This window comes from Ursus americanus, chromosome X (assembly GCF_024610735.1).
Source record: "Ursus americanus isolate L20-20 chromosome X, mUrsAme1.1.p, whole genome shotgun sequence".
NCBI lineage: Eukaryota > Metazoa > Chordata > Mammalia > Carnivora > Ursidae > Ursus > Ursus americanus.
Window position 1 is genome coordinate 64,200,682 of NC_142164.1, and position 9,850 is coordinate 64,210,531.

A 9,850-nucleotide genomic window follows, 5' to 3' on the forward strand; every position below is an offset into this window, starting at 1 on the left:
ATACTGGACCAGAGGGACCTCATAGATATATACAGAACACGACACCCGAGAACAACAGAATACTCTTTCTTTTCAAATGCACATGGAACTTTCTCCAGAATAGACCATATACTGGGTCACAAAACAGGTCTCAACCGATACCAAAAGACTGAAATTATTCCCTGCATATTCTCAGACCACAATGCTTTGAAATTGGAACTCAATCACAAGGAAAAATTTGGAAGAAACTCAAACACTTGGAAACTGGAACCATCCTGCTCAAGAATGATTGGGAAAGCCAGGAAATTAAAAATCAATTTAAACAATTTCTGGAGGCCAATGAGAATGAAAACATATTGGTCCAAAACTTATGGGACACTGCAAAGGTGGTCCTAAGGGGAAAATACGAAGCCATCCAAGCCTCACTCAAAAGAATAGAAAAATCTAAAATGCAGTTTTTATATTCTCACCTTAAGATGCTGGAGCTGGAACAGAAGAACCGGCTTAACCCATGCACGAGAAGGCAGTTAATCAAGATTAGAGCAGAGATCAATGAATTAGAAACCAGGAGCACAGTAGAGCAGATCAACAGAACTAGAAGCTAGTTCGTTGAAAGAATAAATAAGATCGATAAGCCACTGGCCAGACTTATTCAAAAGAATAGAGAAAGGACCCAACTTAATAAAATTATGAATGAAAGGGGAGAGATCACAACCAACACCAATGAAATAGGAAGGATCATTAGAAACTTTTATCAACAGCTTTATGCTAATCAATTAAACAACCTGGAAGAAATAAATGCCTTCCTGGAAAGCTATAAGCTACCAAGACTGAAACAGGAAGAAGCTGATTATTTAAACAGACCAGTTAATTATGAAGAGATTGAAGCAGTGATAAAAAACCTCCCCCACAACAAGAGTCCAGGGCCTGAGAGATTCCCCAGGGAATTCTTCCAACCATTCAAAGAAGAAATAATACCTATTCTCCTGAAGCTGTTTCAAAAAATAGAAACAGAAGGAAAACTACCAAACTCATTCTATGAGGCCAGTATTACCTTGATCCCCAAACCAGGCAAAGACCCCATCAAAAAGGATAATTACAGACTGATTTCCCTGATGAATGTGGACACCAAAATTCTCAACAAGATTCTAGCTAATAGAATCCAACAGTACATTAAAAGGATTATCCATCATGACCAAGTGGGATTCAACACTGGGATGCAAGGGTGGTTCAACATTTGCAAATTGATCAGATAGATCATATCAACAAGAAAAGAGTCAAGAACCATGTGATCCTCAAAATCGATGCAGAAATAGCATTTGACAAAATACAGCATCCTTTCCTGATTAAAACCCTTCAGAGTGTATGAATAGAGGGTACATTCCTCAATTTCATAAATACCACCTTTGAAAAGCCTGCAGCAAAGATAATTCTCAATGGGGAAAAGCTGGAAGCCTTTCCCTTAAGATCAGGAACACAACAAGGGTGCCAACTCTCGCCATTATTATTCAACATAGTACTAGAAGTCCTTGAAACAGCAATCAGAGAACAAAAAGGGATAAAAGGTATTCAAATTGGCAAAAAAGAAGTCAAACTGTCTCTCTTTGCAGATGACATGATACTCTACATGGAAAACCCAAGACTGCACCGCCAAACTACTAGAACTTATAGAGCAATTTAGTAATTTGGCAGATACAAAATCAGTGCTCAGAAATCAGTTGCATTTCTATACACGAACAATGAGAGTGAAGAAAGAGAAATTAGGGAATCCAGTCCATTTACAAAGCACCAAAAATCATACATTATCTTGGAATTAACTTAACCAGAGACGTAAAGGAACTATATTCTAGAAACTACAAATCACTCTTGAAAGACATTGAAGAAGACACAAAAAGATGGAAAAACATTCCATGCTCATGGATTGGAAGTATAAACATAGCTAAAATGTTTATGCTCTCCAGAGCAATCTATACTTTCAATGCCATCCCAATCAAAATACCAATGACATTTTTCAAAGAACTGGAACAGCCTTTAAATTTATGTGGAACCAGAAAAGGCCCCAAATTGCCAAGGAATTGTTGAAAAGGAAAATCAAAGCTGGGGGCATCACATTGCTGGATTTTAAGCTATACTACAAAGCTCTGATAAAAAATACGGCATGGTACTGGCACAAAAACAGACACATAGACCAATGGAAGAGAATAGAGAACCCAGAAATGGACCCTTGGCTCTTTGGGCACCTAATCTTTGACAAAGCAGGATAAAATATCCAGTGGAAAAAAGACAGTCTCTTTAATAAATGGTGCTGGGAAAATTGGACAGCTACATGCAAAAGAATGAAGTTTGACCACTCTCTCACACTATACACAAAGATAAATTCCAAATGGTTGAAAGACATTGATGTGAGACAATCCATCAAATCCTAGAGGAGAACATAGGCAGCAGCCTCTTTGACATCGTCCACAGCAAATTTTTTCATGACACATCTCCAAAGGCAAGAGATACAAAAGAAAAAATGAACTTCTGGGACTTCATCAAGATAAAAAGCTTCTGCACAGCCAAGGAAACGGTCAAAAAAACTAAGAGGCAGCCCGCGGAATGGGAGAAGATATTTGCAAATGACACTACAGATAAAAGACTGGTATCCAAGATCTACAAAGAACTTCTCAAACTCAATACACAGGAAACAAATAATCAAATCAAAAAATAGGCAGAAGATATGAACAGACACATTTTTGCAATGAAGACATACAAATGGCTAATAGACACATGAAAAAATGTTCAAAATCATTAGCCATCAGGGAAATTCAAATCAAAACCACCTTGAGAAACCACCTTACACCAGTTAGAATGGCAAAAATTGACAAGGCAGGAAACAACAAATGTTGGAGAGGATGTGGAGCAAGGGGATCCCTCCTACATTGTTGGTGGGAAGTCAAGTTGGTACAGCCACTCTGGAAAACAGTGTGGAGGTCCCTTAAAAAGTTAAAAATTGAGCTACCCTATGACCCAGGAATTGAACTACTGGGTATTTACCCCAAAGATACACATGTAGTGAAGAGAAGGGCCATATGCACCCCAGTGTTCTTAGCAGCATTGTCCACAATAGCTGAATTGTGGAAGGAGCCGAGCTGCCCTTCAACAGATGGCTGGATTAAGAAGATGTTATACATATGTACAGTGGAATATTACTCAGCCATCAGAAAGAACAATTGCATAACCTTTGCAGCAACATGGACAGGACAGGAGATTATGCTAAGTGAAATAAGTCAAGCAGAGAAAGACAATTATCATATGGCTTCACTCATTTATGGAACATAAGAACTAGGAAGATCGGTAGGAGAAGAAAGGGATAAAGAAAGGGGGGTAATCAGAAGGGGGAATGAAGCCTGAGAGACTATGGTCTCTGAGAAACAAACTGAGGTCCTCAGAGGGGAGGGGGGTAGGGGAATGGGATAGGCTGGTGATGGGTAGTAAAGAGGGCATGTATTGCATGATGCACTGGGTGTTATACACAACTAATGAATCATCGAACTTTACATCAAAAACCAGGGATGTACACTATGGTGACTAACATAATATAATAAAAAATATTTTATTAAAAAAATTAAAAAAATAAAGCCAGGAGGAATAAAATAAAAAAGGGAATGTATGTACAGCTAAATAAGTATTTGAGGAAATACTGGTTAATTTTTTTTAATTTAGCAAAAGACATCAAAGTAGAGATTCAAAAAGCCAGGTAAAGCCCAAACAGGATAAACTGAAAAAAAAAATCCAGCTGAAATACATCATAGTCAAACTTCTGAAAACTAACTACAAAAAGATAAGAAAAGGAAAGAAAAGAAAAAAATGCAACATGCAAGACAGTTACAGGAGAAAAACAATTTGAATGACAGTGGATGTCTCTTCAAAATTCTTTAGGGCCAGAAAAAAGCATTGCAGCAATGGAAACGGGATTCTTGAAATAAAGAGAATGAATCTTGAAACATAAAGGAAGATAAAAAGGGAAAATGCAATTGACTTTCTATGTCCGCTTGAGTTTCCTAGGTCATGTTTGACAGCTGATGCAAAAATTGTACCACTGTCAATGCGGTCCTAAATTCATGTAGAAGAAATATTTAATGTAATTGAAAACAAAGAATTTAGAAGGATTCATAGGAGTGTAAGGTTTCTACACTTCAATCACATTAAATTGAAAAAATGTGCACATGTCTAGACTTTAATAAGTTAATCTTGTACACTGTAAAACCTGAAGCATCCAGGAAAAAAATATATAGAAGAACTCAAACAACTACACTTAAATCAAAATGAGATTCCTAAGAATATTCAAACAATCTACAGAAAGGTAGGAAAAAAAGAAATCAGAAATGAATAACAGAACAGGAATAAAAAATTAATGAAATGGTAGACTTAAATCCAAGCACATCAATAATTAATTTAAACATAACTGATTTTAATATATCATTTATAAATATAGAGATGGGCAGAATGGGTAAAAGTGTGACCTAATTATATGCTCTCTACAAGAAACTCACTTCAAATATAACATTATACGTGGGTTGAAAGTTAAAGAATTGAAAAGTCATACCATGGAAATAGTAATCAAAAGAAAGGAGTGGCTATGTTAAAATCATATAAGGTAGACTTCAGAGCAAAGAAAATTGCCAGACAGGGCCAATACATAAGGATAAGCAAGCCAATCCACCAAGAATCCATCACAATGTTAAATATGTATGTACCAAACAACAGAGCTGTATGGTGCAAAAAAAAAAAAAAAGGCAGAAATAGGAGGAGATATACACAAATCCACACTTAATAACTGTGCAGTTCAACACCTCTCTGATGTATTGTAACATAAAGTTAACTAATCATAATTTAAATAAAAACTTGAAAAAACAAACTTATCCAGTCTTACTTTTCCCCCCATAAAAACTGAGTCCACTTCCTGTAATTGGGGTACTGTTTGGATTTTTTAAAAAATTTTTTATTATGTTATGTTAGTCACCATACAGTACATCATTAGTTTTTGATGTAGTGTTCCATGATTCATTGTTTGCATATAACACCCAGTGCTCCATGCAATACGTGCCCTCCTTAATACCCATCACTGGCCTATCCCAATCCCCCACCCTCCTCCCTTCTGAAACCCTCAGTTTGTTTCCCAAAGTCCAGTCTCTCGTGATTCATTCCCCCTTCTATTTACCCCCCCTTCATTCTTCCCTTCCTTCTCCTACCGATCTTCCTGCTATTCCATTTGCTCCATAAATGAGTGAAACCATATGATAATTGTCTTTCTCTGCTTGACTTATTTCACTTAGCATAATCTCCTCCAGTCCTATCCATATTGCTGCAAATGTTGGGTAGTTGTTCTTTCTGATGACTAATATTCCATTGTATACATGGACCACATCTTCTTTATCCATTCGTCTGTTGAAGGGCATCTCGGCTCCTTACGTACATCTGTTTAACTCAAATTGTAATTCTTTGATCCCAAACAAATGCTTTGTTTCTTGAACTGGTTTCTTGTTTTCAGTTTGACAGGAGCATCACTGCAATCAATTTTAGAAGAGTTTCATAACTCTAAAAAGAAACCGCATACCCATTAGTGGTGACTCCCCATTTTGTCCCAATTTCCCAATCCCTAACCAACCATGAATCTACTTTCTGTCTTTATGGATTTGCCTATTCCATATAAATGGAATAATATAATACGTGGTCTTTTGTGACTGTCTTCTTTCATTTAGCATAACGTTTATGAGGTTCATTTCTGTTGCAGTACTTCATTTCCTATATTGCCAAATAACATTCCATTTCTCTGCATTGATATACCACCTTTTGTGTTTAATGGATAGACATTGGGCTTTTCTACTTTGTAGCTATTATTAATGCTGTTATGAGCATTAGTGTGCTGCTTTTTGTATGAACATTTGTTTTCAGTTCTCTAGGGTATATACCCAGAAGTAGTATTACTGAGTCTATTATGGTAACTTTATGTTTATCTTTTTTTAATTTAAATTCAATTAGCCAACATATCATTATGTTTCAGATGTAGTCTTCAATGATTCATCAATTGTGTATAACACCCAGTGCTCATCACATCACATGCCCTACTTAATGCCCATCTTTTTGAAAAATTGCTGAACTACTTTCCTCAGTGGCTGTACCACATTTTGTATTCCAACCAGTGGGATAAAATAGTTTCAATTTCTTTACAAGTCACCAACTCTTGTTATTATATGTCTTTTTATTTATAGTCATCCTAGTGGGTATGAAATGGTATGCCATTTTTTCCCATTTAATTTTCATTTTCCTAATGAATAACTAATAATGGCAAGCATTGTTTCATAGACTTAAAGGCCTTTTGTAGCTCTTCTTTTTTTTAATGATTAAAATTTTAATTCCAGTGTAGTTAACATACAGTGTCATATTAGTTTCAAGTGTATGATATAATGATTCAGCAATTCCATACATATTACTCAGTGCTCAACAAGGTAAGTGTACTCTTAATCCCTTTCACCTATTTCACCAATCCCCCCACCCACTTCCCCTCTTGTAACCATGTTTATTCTCAATAGTTTTTTTGGTTTGTCTCTTTTTCTTCCCTTTGTTTGTTTTGTTTCTTAAATTCCACATATGAGTAAAATCATATGGCATTTGTCTTTATCTGACTGACTTATTTGCTTAGGATTGTACTCTCTAGCTCCATCCATGTTGTTGAAAATGGCAAGATTTCATCCTTTTTTACGGCTGAGTAATATTCCATGGTATGCATATTCACTGCATCTTCTTTATCTATTCATGTATCAGTGGACATTTGGGCTCTTTCCATAAATTGGCTATTGTATATGATGCTTCAATAAGTATAGGGGTACATATATCTTTTCAAACTATTGTTCTTGTATTCTTTGGGTAAATACCCAGTAGTGTGATTATTGGATCACATGGTAGTTCTCATTTTAATTTTAATTTTTAAAAACTTTTATTTATTTATTTGTCAGAGAGAGAGAGAGCACAAGCAGGGGGAGCAGCAGGCAGAGGGGGAAGCAGGCTCCCTTCTGAGCAAGGAACCTGATGAGGGACTCAATCCCAGGACCCTGGGATCGTGACCTGAGCCAAAGGCAGATGTTTAACCAACTGAGCCACATAGGCGTCCCTCATTTTAATTTTTAGAGGAACCTGGCTTCCACAGTGACTGTATCAGTTTGCATTCCCACCAACAGTGCATGAGGGTTCATTTTTCTCCACATCCTCACCAGCACTAGTTTCTTGTGTTTTTGATTATAGCCATTCTGACAGGTGTGTGGTGATATCTCTTTTTGGTTTTGATTTGCATTTCCCTGATGATAAGTGATGTTGAGCACCTTTTCATGTGTCTATTGGCCATCTGTATGTCTTCTTTTGGAGAAATGTCTGTTCATGTCTTCTGCCCATTTCTAAATTGGATTATTTGAAATATAAGCAATTATTTTAATAAGAGAATATTATGAAAAATTATATGCCAACAAACTGGGCAATCTGGAAGAAATGGATAAATTCCTAGAAATATACAAACTACCAAATCTGAAACAGGAAGAAATAGAAAATTTGAACAGAACAATTACCAGCAAAGAAATTGCATCAATAATCAACAATCTCCCAACAAACCAAAGTCCAGGGCCAGATGATTCCCAGGGGAATTCTACCAGGAATTTAAAGAAGAATTAATACCTATTCTCAAACTGTCCCAAAAAGTAGAAATGGAAGGAACACTCCCAACTCATTCTTTTTTTTTTTAAGACACCTTTATTAGCGTCATGATTAGACTATTACATTTAGTAATCATCAGCATGGGTGCAAAAAAATTACATTAAAACCGTTTGTTGGAATGCTTTACACTTTCCACAGAACAGAAACTAAAATAACCTGTTATACAATTAGTCACAGATATAGTCCTCCAGTTTTTTGCCTATACACATGAGTATTGTCTAAAACACAGTTTCTTTGTAGCAGCTAGGCCCTGCCACTACTGTGCTTGGCTGAGTTTACAAATCTGTTGTAACCTGTAGCTTCCCTGTCACTTCTCTGGCTCTTCTCCCCTGCTAAGCTTTGTTTCCTGGCAGTAATTAAAACTTTCTGCCACTGCCCTAGCTACTGCTGCTGCTGGAACCATCATAGCCACCTTGGTTTCGTGGTTTGGCAGAGTATTGGCCTCTACCACCATAGGGGTCAGAGCTTCTGCCTCCAAAATTTCCTCCTTTCATGGGTCCAAAATTTGAGGATTGATTGTTGTAATTGCCAAAATCATTATAGCTTCTGCCACCTCCAAATTTGCTTCCATCATTACCAAATCTGTTATAGCCATCTCCACTGCCACCATATCCACCACACACCTCGACTGCCACCAAAGCCACCTCACCCACTGAAGTTCCCTCCATGACCAAAGTTGTCATTCCTGATGAGGGAACAGAAGGCAAGTTGAGGACAAAGCAGAAACTGACACCCCGCAACCCCTCCCCCTGGATGTATGCAGCATTCCTCAGGCACTCCTGGCTGCCCTAAAGAACAAAGAAACAGTTAACCTATAGATACCACAATCTTGCAAGACTTAAGTCTCCCTCAGTTTGCAAATGTCTTAGCAGTTTACAAGAACAAAGCATTTCTATCAATAACCTAGCTTCCAGAAGGAAATGTAGATACAATTAAACGCCCTTATAATCTGCAGCCTTCAGGAAGTTCCCAACCATCTTAATGTTAATGCCTTGCTAGAGGGAAAAACAACCTTAACTTGACAATGGCAATGCCTCTGGTACCTGTGCGTCTTTAACATATGAAAGTACTCTCTTGAAACCCCCCTTTTTCCTCACCTCCCCCAACCCCATGGTATATAATCAGCCACCTCTCACAATCTGGGACAGCAGCTCTTTCTGCCCATGGGTCCTGTCCCCGAGCTTTAATAAACAACCAATTTTGCACCAAAGATGCCTCAAGAATTCTTTCTTGGTCGTCGGATCCGGACTCCACCCCACTGAACCTCACATATATTCCACAACCTCATCAATTCCCAGCAAAACCACCTCCACGATCACCACCAAAGTTTCCAGAACCACTTTGACCTCTTTGGTTGGATAAAGTACTAACCATTTCTCTCTTAGATAGGGCTTTCCTTACTTCACAGTTACGACCATTCACAGATGGTATTTTTGAATGACAGTCTTGTCTACAGAGGCATGGTCATCAAATGTTACAAAAGCAAAACCTCTCTTTTTGCCACTGCCTCAGTCAGTCATGATCTCAATCACTTCAATTTTCCCATACTGTTCAAAACAATCTCTTAGATGATATTCTTCAGTGTCTTATTTAATGGCACCAACAAAAATCTTTCACTTAAGTGGGCACCAGGTCTTTGAGAATCTTCTCTTGAGACAGCTCTCTTTGGTTCCACAGCTCTTCCGTCCACCTTGTGTGGCCTTACATTCATGGCTTCATCCACCTCCTCCACAGTGGTATATGTGACAAACCCAAAGCCTCTGGAGCGCTTGGTGTTTGGATCCCTCATTACCACACAGTCTGTAAGCATTCCCCATTGCTCAAAATGGCTCCCCAGACTCTCATTTTTTAAAAAGATTTTATTTATTTATTTGACAGAGATAGAGGCAGCCAGCGAGAGAGGGAACACAAGCAGGGGGAGTGGGAGAGGAAGAAGTAGGCTCACAGCGGAGGAACTTGATGTGGGGCTCGATCCCATAATGCCAGGATCACGCCCTGAGCCAAAGGCTAACGACTGCACCACCCAGGCGCCCCCCAGGCTCTCATTGGTTGTTTCAAAGCTCAAACCTCTGATGAAGAGCTTCTGCAGCTGTTCAGGTTCTCTGGGAGACTCTGACTTAGACAT

General features: G+C 38.0%; 1 pseudogene; it reads right to left on the reverse strand.

Moving 5' to 3' along the window:
- Positions 1–7,985: 7,985 nt before the first annotated feature.
- LOC123786254 (heterogeneous nuclear ribonucleoprotein A1-like) lies at positions 7,986–9,850 on the reverse strand (annotated as a pseudogene).